Raw genomic sequence first — 18,857 nt, forward strand, 5'->3', positions numbered from 1 at the left:
CCCTGACACTGGCACAGCACTCACAGCAAGACGTGAGCTTCCTTATTTTGCTGGTTGGGGTCTGAGGAGTTAGGACTTGCTATCAGATCGAATCCGTAACATCTGTGGCTCCAGGGCAGTTGGGAAAATAGTTGGAGGGTTACACACATTTCCTGCTTTCCTTTGTTTTTGGTTCTCTCTCCCTCTCTCTGGGAAGTAGTTGAGGAGACGTTATACATAATGTCTTCTTGTTCCTTAAGTTTCTCTGTAATGTGAGTGGCAGAATTTTGGACTCAGTCCTGCTCCAGACAAGTGTGCACAGTCCGAGGGGAGGGCCTGCAGATCTGCTTTTCAGGTACGTCTTTCCTTTGTTTCTCTGCTTTTGCTAAACTGCTTTTTGTTGCTAGCACTGAAACAGCTCCCGGCTGGAGCACAGGAATCTGCATTTGTATTTTTTTATATTGGCAGGAGAAAGGGAAACATTCTCTGAGCTCAATAGTAATATCTGTTTATTACAGCACGGCTCAGTGTACGGCAAAGCTTTCGGCTTGACCACATCACCCGGATCACAATACTCGGCTGACGTTTTCCCTCCTTATTTTCCAGATGTAATAACCCGGCAATTCATAACATAATTGATGTGAAGGTCTTACACACAGTACTAATTCTTCAAAAAATGGTTTGTGCCAGGTGAAGTTGGCTAGCTTTGTATACCCCTTTAACACTGACTTCAAAATTCCGGGATGATGCACGTGAACGTGAGTCAGCCCGTGACTATTGTTAGTGTAAACGGATCAACCCGGGTCCAGTGACCCGGAGATCCGACCCAGCTGGCTTGCAGGGTTGAGCGCGGGTCGTTCCAGTGTCACTCTGCGGTGTAAACGGCATGAACCTGGTCGCGCCGCATGCTACCTGATTGTCCGGTTTCAGTGGCGCTTGGAGATTACATCATCTCCAAGCGTCCACTGCAACCGGCCCGACCAGAACGGAGCAGCGCAGGCCACACGTCCTCCCTGCCTTTGGGCCGATGCGTAGTGAGGTAAGAGGATCGTGGGGGGGGAGCCTGTGCCGGAGAACCGGGTCAGTGCTGACCCGGCTCCAGTGGGAACAGTGTGGCGCCACAGTGTAAAAGGGGGTCTGTCCCTCCTGGGTCTGATCTGGGTTGGAAAAGGGTTCCAAAACCCTGGTGAAACCCGGGATTTTGGTGTAACAGAGGTATCATTAAGGCCTGTACACACCAGTGTATTCTTATCTTAATTTTCTTTGTGTTTTTTTTATTTTTATGGGGGGCTACTTTGTTTTACTTTTTTACCCTTTAGATTAGATTTTAAACAGCCTGCTAAGGACCCTACAACACACTCACCACCTAAAAAAAATGGCACAAGTGTATCCACCTGAGCGTCCGCGCAATGACGCCATCCTTTGTGGGCACGCCGATTTACCGCTGCCATATTCCCTCCCTCTGCCTGCTAACTTGAGCTGGCTAGCTGCCGAATTTCACCGCTGCTCACCGCGCCAACTAGCGGCAGTGATATCATTGTGTGAATCCGGGCTCAGTGCCGCACTCCACAGCCCCCCTCACATGAGTGCAGGTGTGACTGTGTCTTGTCCGCGGCCCGGATGAGCAGGAATGTGAGTGCGTCTCCTTCCCACATATCGCTGAGCAGATAATACATCAGTGTAGTAATAAATGTGAGATTGTTTCTGTTTATTATTATGTTCCATCCCAATGTTTGTTTCATGTGCTCTCCTCGTGTATCTTTAGTATGTGAGGTCACACTGGGCCCACAGTATGCTGTGGTTTAGGTGTTTATGGCACATGTTTATATTCATTCAACCGTCATCTGTCTCCTTTTCTGTTGTATGAGTGATGGAAATTGGGGGCGTGCCAAGAGACCATGCCCCTCACAGTACCCTTTTCTGGTACGCGCCAGAGGAGCGCACAGATATGCCACCCTCGGTGATCACTAATGCTCTAACAAAATCCTAGAGTGAACACTACACCATACTTGCCGACAATCAGCTCCAGCCTTCCGGGAGGGAGCTGATTGTCGGCTAATAGCAGGGGGCGGGGCCGGCAATTGGGGGCGGAGCTGGGGGCGGGGGCAGCCATTTGGTGGCACACTGGGGGCGGGGATGGGGGCGGGGATGCACAATCGCATCATCGTGACTCCGCCCCCTCTTCACAATGCCTGCACTACACAGGACACCGAAATGTGTAGTTACGAGCCGAATGGTGGGCTTTGGTGTGCACAGATTGCATTGCATACTATATTCAGCGTCCCTGCCCTAACAATATGCCTATAGTGAACACTAATCCTCTACAACTGCTAGACTAGGGCATGCTTATTGGGAAAATGCCTTCCCTTTTCTATGTGTGTGACCTACACCAATGAAGTGCCAGCTTTACCTAACAGAACAAACCATATGACTGGCTATGGCACATGTTTGATTCCCCTGGAGGGCGAGCTCTGTTGTGTGTATTTTAAAATACAGAGATTGATGTTTTGTATTTTATTCTAATATTAATTATATTTGTAAGAGCATGAACTAAGAAGTGAGACGAGTCAGGAACAGTAAGAGGAGGAGTCTATGCCAGGAGCCAGATGCTGACGCGAGGTGGGCCTGTGTGCTTCAAATGCCAGGGCCTATTTTTAGTCCCAGTCCGGGCTTTGCTCATGGGAGTGTCATGGGCGGGTAGGCAGACTTGTTTGAGGTGTGCGGATGGAGATTGGACACAGCACCGGAACAGTGCTACCCCGCCCCCCCAACTCCCGAACCTAAGACATCACAGGGAGGGGTGGGTCTGCTAGCAGGAGAAGTGTGGAGATTTGCCCAGGCGGTCTGGGCAGCCCTACACACAGCATGGTACCTGCACTGAAGCTGCATTACTGGCCGCAGGGTGCCAGATGAAGGGGCCAGTGGCGTCCCTCCCCATGGTGACACCCGGTACAGATATGATTGGCGGCATAAAAGGGGTTTGGCCTCGTGTGCAGGAGGGCGTGACCCCTTGGGCAGGAGCATGGCTATGCATCCAAAATCCCCATTTTAGTCACTCTGCGGGTCACAGAGATGCGGACTACCCCCCGGGGACCAGCCTGTGTGTGGTGTCGGCTCCCTCACTGTGTCAGGAGCTGAGTGCCGCATGTAATGCTACAGTGCACCATCCGGCTCCTGTCACTGAGGAGGAGTCAGCACTTTGGGGTCACCCCTCAGCGGGTGACACCCAGGTGCAGCCAGCACCACCCTTGTGACGCCACTGTAGGGGCCGTGGGTTAATGACGGTGCTACCCCCATTGCCCTGTACCCTTGGTGATGGCACTGCTTGCAACCCCTTCGCTGTAATTTTTGGGATATCCCCTTCTCCCTGCTGTCAACACCAGAGTGAGTAGAGATCCCGTGCTGGCACCTGTCACTTTTCCTGAATCATAGACATACAGAACCTCCCAACATTGGGATTAAGCCGATCAGGAACAGGGGTCTGTGGCAGAATAATGGAGGGTGGATGTCCGTTTCCTGGAACCCCTGGTGTTTGCCTAGCATGCTCCCCCTTATCCTTCCTCTAGTCCTACTCATACAATCCTATCTGTGCCGCATGCACCAGCTGCAGGTGAATGGGTCATACCTCCCAACTCCTGGGCAGATTTGGTCAATGCAGTGCTGATATCAGAGATAGACTGGGGCCATAAATGAGCCCCAGCATCCTTTACTGCGCCTCGCTATAGATGGCATGAAAAGGGGCGTGGCCATGTAGCGCAAATCACATGTCACGGGGGTGTGGTTTCATAGCAGAACCGTCTCTCTGCATGGCGAATGAGATGATGGAGGTGGAGCTGCTCGGCCAGGCTTTTAGTTGGCCTGAACGGCCCATCAGGCCATCGGCTCTTCTGGCAAATGCTACATGGCCACTTACCGTGACAGCGGGACAGAGCCCTAGACCATCAGGGATCGGGCACAAGGCCTGTGGGCACCATCAGGCAGGCACAGTAGGTAGGCTCTAGGCCCGGGGAGTAGACAGGGGGGCGCTAAGCCCCATAGCTGTACTAGGGCTCTCACTAGGTGGGCAATAGGCCTGAGGGTACCAGGGGCAGTAGGTCCCACATTGTTAGGGTGGTCCCCGTAAGGCCACATAAAAGGGGTATCACTTAGGAGGGGCATGGGGCCTATAGCATGGTGACATACAGGTTAGGTGGCACTAGGCCGCGGCGTAGAGGGCGCTAGGACCATATAATTGTGAATTTACATATTGATATACTGCTTGCTGTGCTATATACATTGATAAACTGTTTGCTGCGCTATATACATTGATACACTATTGTGCTATATACATTGATATACTGTTTGCTGTGCTATATACATTGATATACTGTTTGCTGTGCAATATACATTGATACACTGTTTGCTGTGCAATATACATTGATATACTGTTTGCTGTGCTATATACATTGATACACTATTGTGCTATATACATTGATATACTGTTTGCTGTGCTATATACATTGATACACTGTTTGCTGTGCAATATACATTAATACACTGTTTCCTGTGCTATATACATTGATACACTGTTTGCTGTGCAATATACATTGATACACTGTTTGCTGTGCAATATACATTGATATACTGTTTGCTGTGCAATATACATTGATATACTGTTGTGCTATATATGCACATTGATACACTGTTTGCTGTGCTATATACATTGATATACTGTTTGCTGTGCTATATACATTGATATACTGCAGGGGTATATCTAGGGATCCGAGCACCCCTGGCAAGGTAATGGACTGGCGCCCCCCTCCCCCATAATTTCACGAAGTGCCCCCAGTAGTAGTCCACCCTATGCAGTGCCCCCAGTACTAGTCCCCCTTATGCATTGCCCCCAGTAGTTGTCCACCCTATGCAGTGCCCCCAGTACTAGTCCCCCTTATGCATTGCCCCCAGTAGTAGTCCCTCCTATACAGTGCCCAAGTAGTAGTAGCCCTATACAGTGCCCCCAGTAGTGACCATCCACCCCATAATGTGCCCTCAGTAGCGGCCTCCCCCATACAGCACCCCCAGTAGCACCCCCCATAACGTGTCCCAAGTAGCAGCCCCCCTTATACAGTGCCCCCAGTGGCGGCCATCCCCCCCAGTAGCGGCCACCCCCTATTCAGTGTCCCCTAGTAACCTACACTCCCTCCCTGTGCTGTGCCAGAAAAATACCACACACACAGAAAAAAAAAGCAACTTACCTGATCCCCACTCCTGCCGAAGACCATCTCTGTCCAGTCCTCCGGGCCCGCTCTCGCTCTGCACTATGGGATGGGAGAGACGTCATGATGTCTCTCCCATCACTCGCTGCGGGGGGAGCCGGAAGACTGAGCTCATGAGTGATGGGAGTCTGTCTCATGAGTCTGTCTGACTCTCATCGGCTGCTATTACAAACACAGAGCCGCCACTGGCGGCTGTCTGTTTGTTACTGTGTAGGGCAGATCGATCTCACTGTGGTCTGCCCTACACTTGTGGGGCCCGGGGGACTAGCGGGGCTAGTTCAAGCCCATGGGGTAGTCCACCCATTGGCTGCTGCCAATGGGTGGACTACCCCATCGGCTCTTGGAAAAGCCGGTTTGGGTCCTGGGGGTGTGGATGTGAGGAGAGGGAGGGCTCCACCCACAGGCTACTCCAGGTTTTGGGCCTTTCAGCCTGGTAACATTAGGGCTTGCAGCTGGAAATGGCTAAGATAAGCATGGTTTGTTTGTGGCTGAGTGTCTCACACCTGGGGAAGTAGGCATGCAGGCTAGCATGTCCAGAGACACTGTTTGATTACCCTGTAAGTACTGTGCACATGCTGTTATTGATGGTGAGGGCAGTAGGCCCTACCGTTCTGGTAGTGAGGGTACACACTGTTTAGTTAGTGCCCAGACGGGCTAGGGTTTTGTTTACTGTTTTATTTTGTTTATGCGTTTGGTACAATAAAGACTGGCGCCGACCAGTTTGTACAAGAACCCCAGACTTCTGTCCTGTTTCCTTGGCTGCTGTATGTGTAAACAGGGAGTTCATCTACCCCAGGAGAGGGATCCCTATCCCATCTGTGTCACAATATATATACATTGTAGGATATAGCGGGTGTCCAGCATAGGGTGGTTTTCTGAGGTGATAATTCAAATAAAAATGTTGATACTTGATCATTTATTTTAGGGTACAAGGCAGTAGCCCCCAACCACAGCGCATATTATACAGTTCCGTGAATTTCACAAATAACTTTTACTTCATGAAAATATTTGATTCCTTTGTGTCTGCGTACACCAGTCTGGCTCCCGACGAGGCTTGTGATTAACATCAGAGGTTGCCACGCACCGATCCCATCACTCCCATCGGTACTTTGATAGATACAGACACTCTTCAAAGCGAGCATTATAGACTAACGTACAGCACATTAACAAAGTGCCTTCTGAGGAGATGGCTGGCACCGAGGCAGATCAAGCTGAAATCTGTCGCTTTAATATCGAGATTCGTTTTTTGGCAGGTACCAGGCTCCTGTTTTGTATAACAAATGCCTCGCCGTTTGCCTTTGATGCCAGTATTGATAATAAGAATAATCCATTCAGCTAATGTGCAGTGATTGAAAAGGCCGCGTCTCACTCTGCTATCGGGTTACAGACACACCTGCAAGCTCCAGGCTGTCAGGTGCGGAGGAATTCCAGGCATCCTGCATTCATGCTGGGCTTATCTCCGCATCCTCAGCCCATTAACATATTATACTTTACATCTCCTTACAAAAAAAGAAACAGGAGTTATTTGAGAGGTGATGTTTTCTCTATTCCGAGATCAATGTGTATAAGGAGCCCGGTGAAGTCTGCCAACTGCGCACAGCATCACTCCCTGACATGCTGCATCTGACAGTGCTAATAATAAAAGCAGGCAGATGTCTCTTTTCCTGTTACCACCTAAACTCAACTCACAGCTTGTTAAATTGGATCTCAGAATTTCTAATTCTCTAATTTCTAGATTTCTGGAGATGAATGTAATGTAAATGTAAGTGTAATGTAAGTAGGTAAATGATATATATATATATATATATATATATGCCGCGGTCTAGGACACTGGTCAGTGTAGTGCGGACCGATAGTAACAAACACCGCCGCCAGCGCCCGGTAGTACACTCCTACTATTACGCAGCAGTGTGTTTGTTTTGGTAACCAATGAGAGACAGACTCTCATTGGCTGCTGCGCCCACTGCCAGAGCCGGGCTAGAGCTCACTCATGAGCTGCACCTTCCGGCACCCGCAGTGGGTGATGGTAGAGACGTCATGACATCTCTTCCATAGTGCAGAGCGGGCCAGGAGGACAGAGGAGCGGGCGGGCGAAGGCTGGCGCAGGAACGGGGATTCAGGTACTTTTTTTTTGTTGTCTTTGTCCTTATATATGTAAGGGGCACTGTATAGGGGTTCACTGCATAGAGGGGACTACTACTGGGGGCACTGCATAAGGGGCACCACTACTGGGGGCACTTCATAAGGGGGACTACAACTAGGGGCACTATATAAGGGGCACTACTGGTGCCACTGCATGGGGGGGACCGCTACTGGTGGCACTATATAAGAGGCACTACTGGGGGCACTGCATAGGTGGAGCCACTACTGGGGGCACTGTATAAGAGGCACTACTGGGGGCACTGCAACTGTATAGGTGGCACTACTGGGGGCACTGCATAAGCGAACTGTATAAGGGTGCACTACTGGGGGCACTGTATAAGGGGCACTGCTACTACGCCACTGCCGACAAGTGTCAGTATCCTAACAAGTAGGGATGCTGGTGTCAGGATTATGACCGCTGGTATCCCGAGCAGGGCCGTTAAGAGCCTGGTTGAAGGGGACGTGGCCTAATTGCCACGATCCCTTAGGAAAAAGAAACTGGAAACCTGGTTGCATCAACCCTCCCGTCCTAGGGGGCTGTGAGCCCCTCAGCCCAGTACTATCCGGGAGGGGGGTGATCAATCTGCGCCCCCCCCCCCCACAGGCAGAGTAGACTGCTCCTGCTGCTCAAACAGGCTCCCTTTGCAGCCCAGCACACAGCAGCATGTGCTGGGTTGCTCAGCTGACAGGTAAGAGGAAGGAGGGAGGGGGGGCAGCGTCGGACCCAGGCCATCTTTTCAATACTTTTCCCTGGGATATTTGTCCATAACATAGATACTATTCTGTATGAAGTTCTCATACATCCCTTTTACACAACATTCCCAGGTCTAGCCCGGGTCACCCATTCACACTGCAGGGTTACACGGGTCATTCCTGTGTTCAATCCTGCTCGCTAGCTGGGTTGGATTGCCAGGTCACTTGACCCTGGAATCCAACCGCGGCCCCTTTTTGCCACTGAGGGTTGACATGGTAATCACCTGGGTTATTTGGCCAGTGCAAAAAAGGGGTATTAATCTGTAACGCATGGACCATATACTCTGTACATCTTCTCGTGTCCTTAAGTGGTAAAGGCCCCCATACATCCGCGATCTATTGGGTCAATTCACCGATCCCCAGGTGCCTGGGTCGGGGCATCTGTGAAATTGAACATGTTAGATTTCACTGATTTGCTGACCATGAACAAAATATAATCGTGATCAGCAAATCATGGGATTTTAACATGAACAATTTCACTGATTCCTCGATGGATCGGCGATCAGTGATAGCCGCCAATCGACATTTCCGGTCAGATCGGGGAATCTGTGAAATGACCGGCAGATGTATGAGACCCTAACTCCTCTCAAGAATTTACTATACCTAATTGAATTCACTTGGCCTGTTAATAGAATAACTCCTAGCACTTGGAATCTGCATGAAATCACTTATTAAAAACACAGAAACACAGGTAGTGGCAATTAATGAAGCACAAAACATCCGCTGCACAGTTCAACGCCGGCTTTGGGCTTTGGCACTTGGTTCTGAAGAGAAAGATTAGGGGTATTTGCGGACGAGAAGATGTTTACACTGCAGCTGCGAGAAGATGGGCAGATGATGATGTACAGAGGAGGGGCACCAGCAGTGGGGTAACTCCTGGAGGCTGTACCTCATTTTGCTGTGAAAAATTTACAAAATTGAGATTTAATTATTATTCTATAGATTATTGAAATGAGACAAAGCGATGAAGAGGATCTTTTCAACCCAGTAAAAGGACATTTTGCACCAGCTCAGAGAAGCACTCTCTGGGGTAAATTTACTAAGATGGGAGTTCTATTAAGAAATGATGTTGCCCATAGCAACCAATCAGATTCCAGGTATTATCTTCTAGAAGGTGCTAGATAAATGAGAAGTAGGATCTGACTGGTTGCTATGGGCAACATCACTTCTTAAATAGAACTCCCATCTTAGTAAATTTACTCCTCTGTGTTTCATATATATTATTAATGTGGCCTGTTGTGCATCTCTACAGTACTGTATGCTATATTTTGGTAGAGAAGTGCAATTCTAGGCACACTCCAAAAAATGTAATACTTACCTTTACTTACCTGTGGTTGGTGACACCCAGTGGCACAAGTAACACCTCTAGGGGCGTGGCCTCGCTTTGAAGGGACGTGTCCTCATTGGGAGTGCTGCGGCCTCGCGGAATGACCCGCCCCGCCCAACTTCATCACTATGGGGGCATGCCCAGCACTCCTGGAGATGCCAGGTTGACCCCAGAGACTCTCCCTGCACTTTGATGTTAGTGTGCAGCGCCCGGCTCCCTGTCACTGAGGAGGAGCTGGCATTTTGGTGTTGCCTCCTCTGAGGGGTGACGCCACTGTATATATTTAATCAGAAGGGTGTTTGCAATGTGGTAGAAGGTTTATCCTTTTTGACACTGCATATTTTTTAGATTTGTCCGCTGTCTGCACACCTTTATGTGCACTTTTTGTTTGTGTAGGGCTGAAAACAGAATGTCATCCAACTTTTTGTGGTTCAAATCGTAAATCAGGTCCAGTATGTTTCTGCCTCTACAGCAGGTAATTTCAAATATAGGTGCTACTTAGAAATGGGCGCGGACCCCGTGTTTTGGTTTTGGTGTTGGGTCTGGATTCATCTTCGTGTTTTGGTTTTGGATTTGGATAAAAATCAATAAAAAACTATAACTATATCGCTAAAAAAAAAAAATCAATAAAAACAGCTAAAATGTCCTAATCCAAAACCCAAGTTTGGTTTTTGAATCCGAGTTCCAAACTAGCAACAGATCCGAACCGGGACTGGGTTTGGGACACAAAAGTGAATCCGAACCTTGACTCGGTTCTACTTGGAACCCCTAAATTCGGGTGTGTTCAGATTTCAGAAATCCAGAACCACATATCTCAAGTCCTAATTTACCTACCAGGGATTATTCAAGTCTGTTTCTAATTGATTCTAATTAAGCAACATAATTGTTGAGTGTAGTTACGCTAATCATTTACCTGTATGCTTTATATATAGAGACTTTATTTTTCCTATGATATACAGTATTTATATACTTATGTGCGATTGTACAATTGTACAATCGTCTTCTGAATGTTCTATATAACTCCCAATACCTAGTATTATTCTGTCTGATGTATAACCTAATTGACAGTGAATATATAAAGTACAATGAGAGACCATAAGTAATTTTGCAAATTGCAAACATAATAAAAAGAGAGGCTGCTCCAGTTTGTATGGCGGGGGAAGGTGTTGGACCTGGCAGCCCCTCCAACAATCCCAGGCCCAGGGAATTAATATCTACTTATAAAGTTGAGCCAAGCATTTCTTCTTTTACTCTTAACTTTTTACCTTTACATTGAAACAAGGAGTCTCCTGTCTATGTAGGACACTGGCCATTGGTCTGGCTTACCAGGTCAACTGTCCAATAGTGGGCAGCTGACCTGGCAGGCCAAGGGCAATATGTCTACACTGAAACAACTCACTAACTCAGCTCCTGTCATTTTTCAAACACAGCCTGTGAGATGGCAGTTAGGAGCTGATTGGCTGGTACCTTATCACCGTTCACTTTATCTCCTAACACAGCTTAGTAAATAGACCCCTAAGGGGCTTATTTATCCATGACTTTTATCATATGCAAATAGTGATAAAACTCGTTCCGTATGATACTGTAAATGGTGCTCCAGCCAATCGGCTCCCAACTGTCATCTGTTTAAAAAAATAACAATTAAGAGCTGATTGGCTGAAGCACCATTTATCATACACAAGTTTAATCACTCGTTGTGTATAATAAAATTGGTTGATAAATAGGCCCCTAAATGTAAGATATAAGTTGTCTTATACAAAAGACCTATTAATAATGGGATGTAGATAATTGACCGCCACCGGTCAAAATCCTGACGGCTAAACCCCAACAGGGGATTTTACATAGGCGTCGGCCTATCTTAATCCCGATGCCGGAACACAGAAGGACGCCGGAACGAGATAAATCCGGGGCGCCCTTAGTGTTAGCCATGGGGGGCGATTATCTTTAGGCACCCCTGGGGGGATTTAGGGTTAGGCACCCACCGGGGAGGGTTAGGCTAGGGGATGGGAGGTTAGGGTTAGGCTAGGGGAGGAAGGGGTTAGGGTTAGGCACCAGTGGGGGGAGGTTAGGGTAAGGCACCCCCCGGGGGGTTAGGTTTAGGGTTTGGGAAGAGGCGGTTAAGATTAGGCATCCCTGGGGGGACTTAAGGTTAGGCACCACCCCGGGAGCTTAAGGGTTAGGCACCCCTCAGGGAGGGTTAGGGGGGGTTACAGGGGAGGGTAATAATACTTACCTGCCCCTGTCGGGCTCTTCATCCTGTCGGGCATCCACTAAACAGCCGACAGCATTTCAATACCATTCCATTAATAACATTCACAAAAGTACCCATATCTTGAGAGGAATTGAACAGACGACCTCGGTAACAGGGCTCATATATAATCAACTCTTACAGTAATTCACTGACAGTTATAGTATGTCTTCCACTGCATAATGCTTGTATTGTGCATTGAGTATTGCTGGGAGAGTGCAAAATAAGCTTTCAACAATTATATTTAATTGAAAATCAAACACAGAAGCAGCATTTTGCTGCTTTTTGAAAAATATTCCTTAGTATTAATTTTATTTCAGATTTTTGCTTAGTACATAAGCTGCAAAAATGTGTGTTGTGCAGATTTTTATCAGCTGTTGCAAACAATTGATACATGGCCATTAATTGTTTTATCCTCCATGTAAACACAATGTAACTGCTGGAAGCTGCAAATCTGATGGAAGTTTCTTGCCAATCAGTGATTCTTGTTTGTTTTATTGTTTCTTTTGTTTGTTTGTTTATTTTTCTAATAAGTTGAATGATTGTCTTTGTTTTACAATGTAAGGGATGAATATCCGGATTGATTCATTCATATAAGATCTAAAAACAGACTCTAATGCTGGCCACACACATAGCGATATTTTACCAGATCTGGCCAATTCCGACACATTGGAACGATAGATCGTGTAAAATGTGACCAAATCGTGAGTAAATCGTGAGTCCCCGCTGGTCGCACATCGCATCGTCAGATCTGCTGTGCTGTAGTGCTGATCTGACAATCTAGGAGGCGATGCACTGTGAAAGTCTGGATGCAAGAGAGATTGTATGAAGATTGGGCACCAAATTGTGCACAGATCGTGTGGAGATTGTGTGCAGAGCTGCCGGGGAGAGTTTCAAGGGAAATTGTACACATCGGCTGATCGTGTGCACATTGCCATGTATGTGGCCAGCTTAAGGGATATAGGACCTCATTCAGAGTCGGCCGTTGCGGCCGCACGGTCGTACACCACCGATGTTCGCTATACTGCGCATGCGTAAAGTTCGCAATGCGCGTGCACCAACTAGCCGCTACGATCAGAAATTTCTCTCTCCTTGAACACAGCCAGGTCGGTAGTTTGAGTGACAGAATGAGGCGTTTGTGGGTGGTAACAGGGGAAGGTGCTTGAAAACGGGGGAGTGGAGATCCGAACGCAGGCGTGCCTAATTATGTGAACTGCGTTTTATGGGAGTGCATAATTAACAAAGTATCGTCATGGCACATGTGACATGGGAGGTTTTTACACTGACATGATCGTAGAGCTTAAGAGAGGGTATGGTCAACCTTAAGCTCTACGACCAGTTTCGATGGTTCCCGATGGTCTCGATTTATCCTTATATGCCAGGACATGACGTGCAATGCGTACGAGAAGGGGGCGTATTTTTTTAAATTCTGACCGCTTCCTCCCCTTGGTCGGCCAGCTACTGATCCAAACTTAGGGACGCAACTTGCGAGGGAATCATTTGAATATCCGGCCCCTTTTCCCGTACGACCGTGCGGCCGCTTCGACCGATTCTGAATGAGGTCCATGGGGCCTGATTCAGGCGGGTTGATGGTAGCCCAGTGCACATGCGCATGACGGAGCCGGCTCCGTCGTGCACATGCGCGAGACACGGATAGCGACGGCAAACCGTCGCTCCGGGTCTCGTACCAAAGGGGGCGTGCTGTCGATGTTGAGTAACAGCACGCCCCCTTTGGTGGGCGGGCCGGGGGAGTGGCTGCCCAAACGGATGCGTTCCCATGTGAACGCCTCCATTTGGGGGCGGCCCCACTGACATCACAAGTGATGTCAGTGGGAGAGATTTCGGCTCTATGAGAGCCGAAATCTCTCTGGGGCTTGCGGCAACGAGACCCTACCACAAGTGTCTCGTCGCAAGCCCGATGGTCGCGATGGTCTTGACCATCGCGACCATCTTGCTGGCCGCTCGCTATAGCTGTGGGTGGTCACCCACAGCTATGCGAGCGGCCAGGAGGCCGCCCTAAAAAAACAGAAGGCCGGCCCTGATTCAGCGCGAGCGCTCTGTCAGAGCGTCCGGCTCTGAATCAGGCCCATAGTTCCTAATGTGCAGGTTTTCAGAAGAGGAGATGTTGCCCAAAGCAACCAATCCGATTCTAGCTATTATCTTCTAGAAGGTGCTAGATAAATGATAAATAGAATCTGATTGGTTGCTATATGCAAAATCTCCACTTTTGAAAAACACTCATCTCTAATAGCAACCAATCATCTTCTTCCTATCATTTTATAGAATGCACTTGATAAATGCGTCCTCAAAGCTGATTGGCTGCTATGGACAACTTCTCCACTCTTTTTCACTGCCTATATAATTTTTTCACTGCCCTATATTTTTTTTGTTATGGCCAAAGGGACATTCCAGTGTAGGACATGAGCCAACTGCATGGTGCTGGCATCCAATCCTGTTGCACCATCTTTGGTCAGGGACCCCTCGCTTCCATCGGGGACCATTGCAATAAATATTGTGAAGCAGATTTCTGTCCCACATTATTGATCATACACATTGCCCTGCCCACGATAAACTATATGGGGAAGATTTAGCAAACCATATAAAGACGACAAGTTGAGGTGTTGCCCATAGCAACCAATCAGATTGTAGGTATCATTTTATAGAATGTACTAGATAAATGATAGCTAGATTTTGGTTGCTAAGGGCAACACCTCTTTGTGTTCTCTTTAGAAGGATTGATCAATCTCCCCATGTCCGTTCTTACTCCAATTTTACACTGCCTAATGGGAACTGGTACAAGACAAAAAGTCCATAATGCAAAGCAGAGTATGACAGTTCCTAAGGTGCGTACACACGTAACGATTTTTTGAACGATTTAACGATAACGACGTCGTTATCAGTAAATCGTTTGAAAAATCGTTCAGTTTTTTTGGGTGAACGATGAACGATAATCGTCCAAGCGCGCTCCCGTAGTTTATAGTTCATCGTCCATCCTGACTGTCCAACATAACGATTTTCGTTCAGAAAATCGTTCATGTTGTACAGAATGAACGATGAACGATATCCATTCATTATATGCATGATTAAAAAAAACGTTCATCGTTCATGAAAATCGTTGACAAAATCGTTCAATAATTTAGTAACCAATGATTTTTGTAAATGATTTTTGAAAATCGTTAACGAAAATCGTTGGTAACTAAAATCGTTACGTGTGTATGCAGCTTGAATGTGACATCACTGGCCCCGCCCCTATCCATTAATCCACCAGTTGGCAGCCATTACAGAGTAGTACTGTTACCTTGGAGATTTGCTAGGCAATTACTCAGGCCCCTCCTCCCTAAGCAATGTCCGCCTTTTCTAAATGACAACACAGGGAGAATAATAAATACAATTTTGTTAAATATAAAGGTGCCCACACACATGGCGATCTGCACACGATCAGCCGATGTGTACGATTTGTGTACGATTTCCCTTGATACTCTCCCCGGCAGCTCTGCACACGATTTGCACACGATTTGGTGCCCAATCTTCATACGATCTCTGCTGCATCCAGACTTTCACAGTGCATCGCGTCCTAGATTGTCAGATCTGCCCTACTGAACGGCAGATCTGACGATGCGATGTGCGAACTAGTGGGGACGCGTATCACATCATGGTCGTGAGTGGGGACTCACAATTTACTCACGATTTGGCCATATTTTACACGATCTGTCGTTCCAATGTGTCGGAATCGGCCAGATCGGGTAAAATATCGTAATGTGTGTGGGCAGCTTAAGACACATCAAGGGGTCTATTTACTAAGCAGTGTTAGGAGACAGAGTGAAAAGTGATAAGGTGCCAGCCAATCAGCTCCTAACTGTCATCTCACAGGCTGTGTTTGAAAATGACTGTTGGGAGCTGATTGGCTGGCACCTTATCACTTTCTTATCACTTTTCACTCTGCTTCCTAACACTGCTTAGTAAATAGACCCCTAAGTGTTGAAAGAATGTTTACTTAGCTCACTATTATACGGAGAGTAATATATGTTAAGGTTAAAAAGTGTTGTTACTTGTGGTTTAAGTTTACAGTTCTCACTTCTCTTCGCAATTTATGAGCTGTTTAATATACAGCCACTGTGTCTGTGATATACAGCAGCGCTTACCTTAGATTTGGAAAATAATTTATTTTGATTCCAACTAAAGTACATTTCTGTTTAGCATTGAACGACCATAAGTTAAAACTCTGCTCAGGACTTGGCAAAGAAGGCCGTGATGGCAAATAATTTCATTAGCCCCAATCATTTTTATTGTGCCTTGGACACGGAGCCAAAGAACACGCTGCCATCTTGGCTCTGAAATGCGCGGCGATGTGCAAGTGAAGCATTTTGGTGGGATACGGAGACATAACCGATAAAGTGATATTAAGATGACAAGCCATTAATGGGCTCACGGGGAGAGAGAGAGTAAGGCAGTAAAACAAGTAAAGTCAGGCATATTTATTTATCCATTAATCTGACCCTCCGCTGCACAGTGAAGCTGCTACTCATAAAACAAGGCCACAATCAGCCAGGCTTTTGAACACTGGTCAAGAACTATATTTACAATACCTGACAAATGAATAGCTTATTTTAACTTTATTACTGATTAGTGTTTGGCTTGGAAAGGCTGAAGGCAAGATTTAGGATTTAAAGGGTTATTAATACAGAGAAATAAAGGACCTCATTCAGAGCCGGACGCTATTTGCGCTCGCTCGTTCAGAAAAAAGGGGTGGCTATTCAAATGAACCGTTCGCTCTTTGCGGTCTGTTCACGCCTCTAGGTCTGAACGAGCGAACCAAACATGCGGTCGTTTTTTGGAAAACTACGCCCCCTGGCCGCTCGCATCCTACGTCATGTCCGCTATTTATTAGATTAATCGAGTACATCGACCAGCGTATGAACTGCTCGCTATTCTTGTGGTTGGTTTTTCCTACCGCAATCTTGCGAGCAGTTCTGACTATAAAATAACCCAGTGACATGGTCAATGACGCTGCTGTATTAATTATGCACACCCATAAAACGCCCGTTTTGACCTTTAAGCACGCCTGCGTTCAGATCTCCACTCTCCGTTTTCAAGCACCTTCCCCTGTTACCACCCACATACGCCTCCTCCTGTCACTCAAAATAGCAGGCATTCGCTATTTAGCGAACAAACGATTTTCGTCCGCACTGACTGGTTCGCGCATGCGTATTACGATCCGTACGCATTAGCAGTTGTGCAAACATCGCTCGGAATGAACGAGCGTCCGCTTACGAGCGGCTCTGAATCAGGCCCAAAGTTCTCTATCTGAGCCAGGACAAGATGTAGGTGTCTATTTACTAAGCAGTGTTAGGAGACAGAGCGAAAAGTGATAAGAAAGTGATAAGGTGCCAGCCAATCAGCTCCCAACTGTCATTTTTCATACACAGCCTGTGAGATGACAGTTGTGAGCTGATTGGCTGGCACCTTATCATTTTCTTGCCACTTTTCACTCTGTCTCCTAAAACTGCTTAGTAAATAGACCCCGTAGTTTCAAGAGGCATCCGACTTGGGTGTGAAGAGTCTTTGGGGTGCAAGTCCAGTAAATTGGCACTAAACACATTTACAGCTGTTTGTACTGACATCAGTGCTGGATTAACAACAGGGCGATTGGGGCAGTTGTCCTGGGGCCCCCCTCGCGCAGGGGAACCCCCACATATAACTACATTATCAGCATCGAACTGGCCCACGAGGAGTCATGCGCTGGTTGCAACAAATGACAGTAGCAGTAGGGGTATTTAATGTGAACTGGGGACACTGGGTGGCATGATGTGAACTGGTGGCCTCTGTGGCGTAATGTGAACTGGGGCACTATAGTGCGTACCACACCATTGTGGTGTTAGGAGTATGATAAATGGTGCTCCAGCCAATCAGCTCCCAACTAATTTTTCAAACAGTTGGGAGCTGATTGGTTGGAGCACAATCATCATAAGCAATGAGTTTTATCACTCATTAAATAAAATTCTTTGATAAATGAGGCTCTATACTTTTTAATAACAGCGCCAATATAACATTTTGACAGTTTTATTGGTAGGGGTCCCCACAAGCCCTAAATTGGCCCTGACTAACATACTCTACTTAGGGTGGGTCCCAGTTGCTGCTCCAGAGGTGGGGCTGCAGCATAGTCCGAAATTCAAATAGGGGAGCTACACCAACTGCCAGTGCATAGGCAAACACAGGGGGGGTTTCTGGTTGCCTGGAAACCCCCTCCCCACACCATGACCACAATAGAAATAGTAATATAGAATTTTACTAGTGCTGCATGTGCTTCTCAGTATCACAAATGAAATAATCAGCACCACCAGCGGATCTTTTATCATGTGTCAGCCAGTAATAAAGACACTTGTGCACTAACTAGGTGATCTGGAAAACACGCACTGTTAGGGGTGCACTGCTACAGACAATCAATAGGGTTAATTATTAACACCATATAATAATACACTATCCAGTGCATGACAAGACCAATACGTACATACTGTACATATATGTCCAGGGCAGTGCTAGGTTCTGCTGCTCCCCCAGAATCCCGAACTTGCTCCAGTGCTCTGGAATGGTGCTCACATCTGAAACAAAAACATTCAGCTCAGGCAGCATAGCCCTACTTTTGCATCTAATGGATTACTGCGATCGCTGGTCCTGTATATGCTGGAATTATGACACACTGGGCCTGATTCAGAGCCGGACGCTCTTTGAGAGCGCTCGCTATGAATCAGGATGTCCCTGTTTTTTTAAAGACGGCCTCCTGGCCGCTCGCTAAGCTGTGGGTGACCTTGTGGTAGGGTCTCGTTTCCGCAAGCCCCAGTGAACTTTCAGCTCTAATAGAGCCAGAAGCTCACCCACTGACATCACTCGTGATGTCAGTGGGGCCGCCCCCAAATGGCAGGCAGTCCTTCGGGAACGCCTCCGTTTGGCCAGCCACCCCCCCTGCCCGCCTCCAAAACGGAGCAAGCTGTCAATCACAATCGACAGCTGCCCCGCTTTGGTGCGAGACCCGTAGCGACGGAGCGGCCATCGCATATTAAAGCTGGTTAAGTGTTAATTTTGCCCTCTTCATGGACTGGCCATACTCGTTCTAAAATCAGGCATGTGGAATCCCCCCTCTAGAAATCCTGCATTT

General features: G+C 47.4%; 1 protein-coding gene across 1 annotated transcript in view; it reads left to right on the forward strand.

Annotated features, from left to right (window-relative positions):
- The first annotated feature begins 208 nt into the window (after nt 1-208).
- The window catches only part of LOC148505705 (FRAS1-related extracellular matrix protein 1-like), a 244,847-nt gene continuing 226,198 nt past the window's right edge, over nt 209-18,857 (forward strand). Inside the window, exon 1 of the mRNA XM_088447872.1 lies at nt 209-334. The gene's annotated coding sequence lies outside the window, so the exon portion shown is untranslated. The remainder of the gene's footprint in view (nt 335-18,857) is intronic.

The sequence above is a fragment of the Taudactylus pleione genome, unplaced genomic scaffold (assembly GCF_031769625.1).
Source record: "Taudactylus pleione unplaced genomic scaffold, aTauple2 ptg000442l, whole genome shotgun sequence".
In the NCBI taxonomy this organism is placed as follows: Eukaryota; Metazoa; Chordata; class Amphibia; order Anura; family Myobatrachidae; genus Taudactylus; species Taudactylus pleione.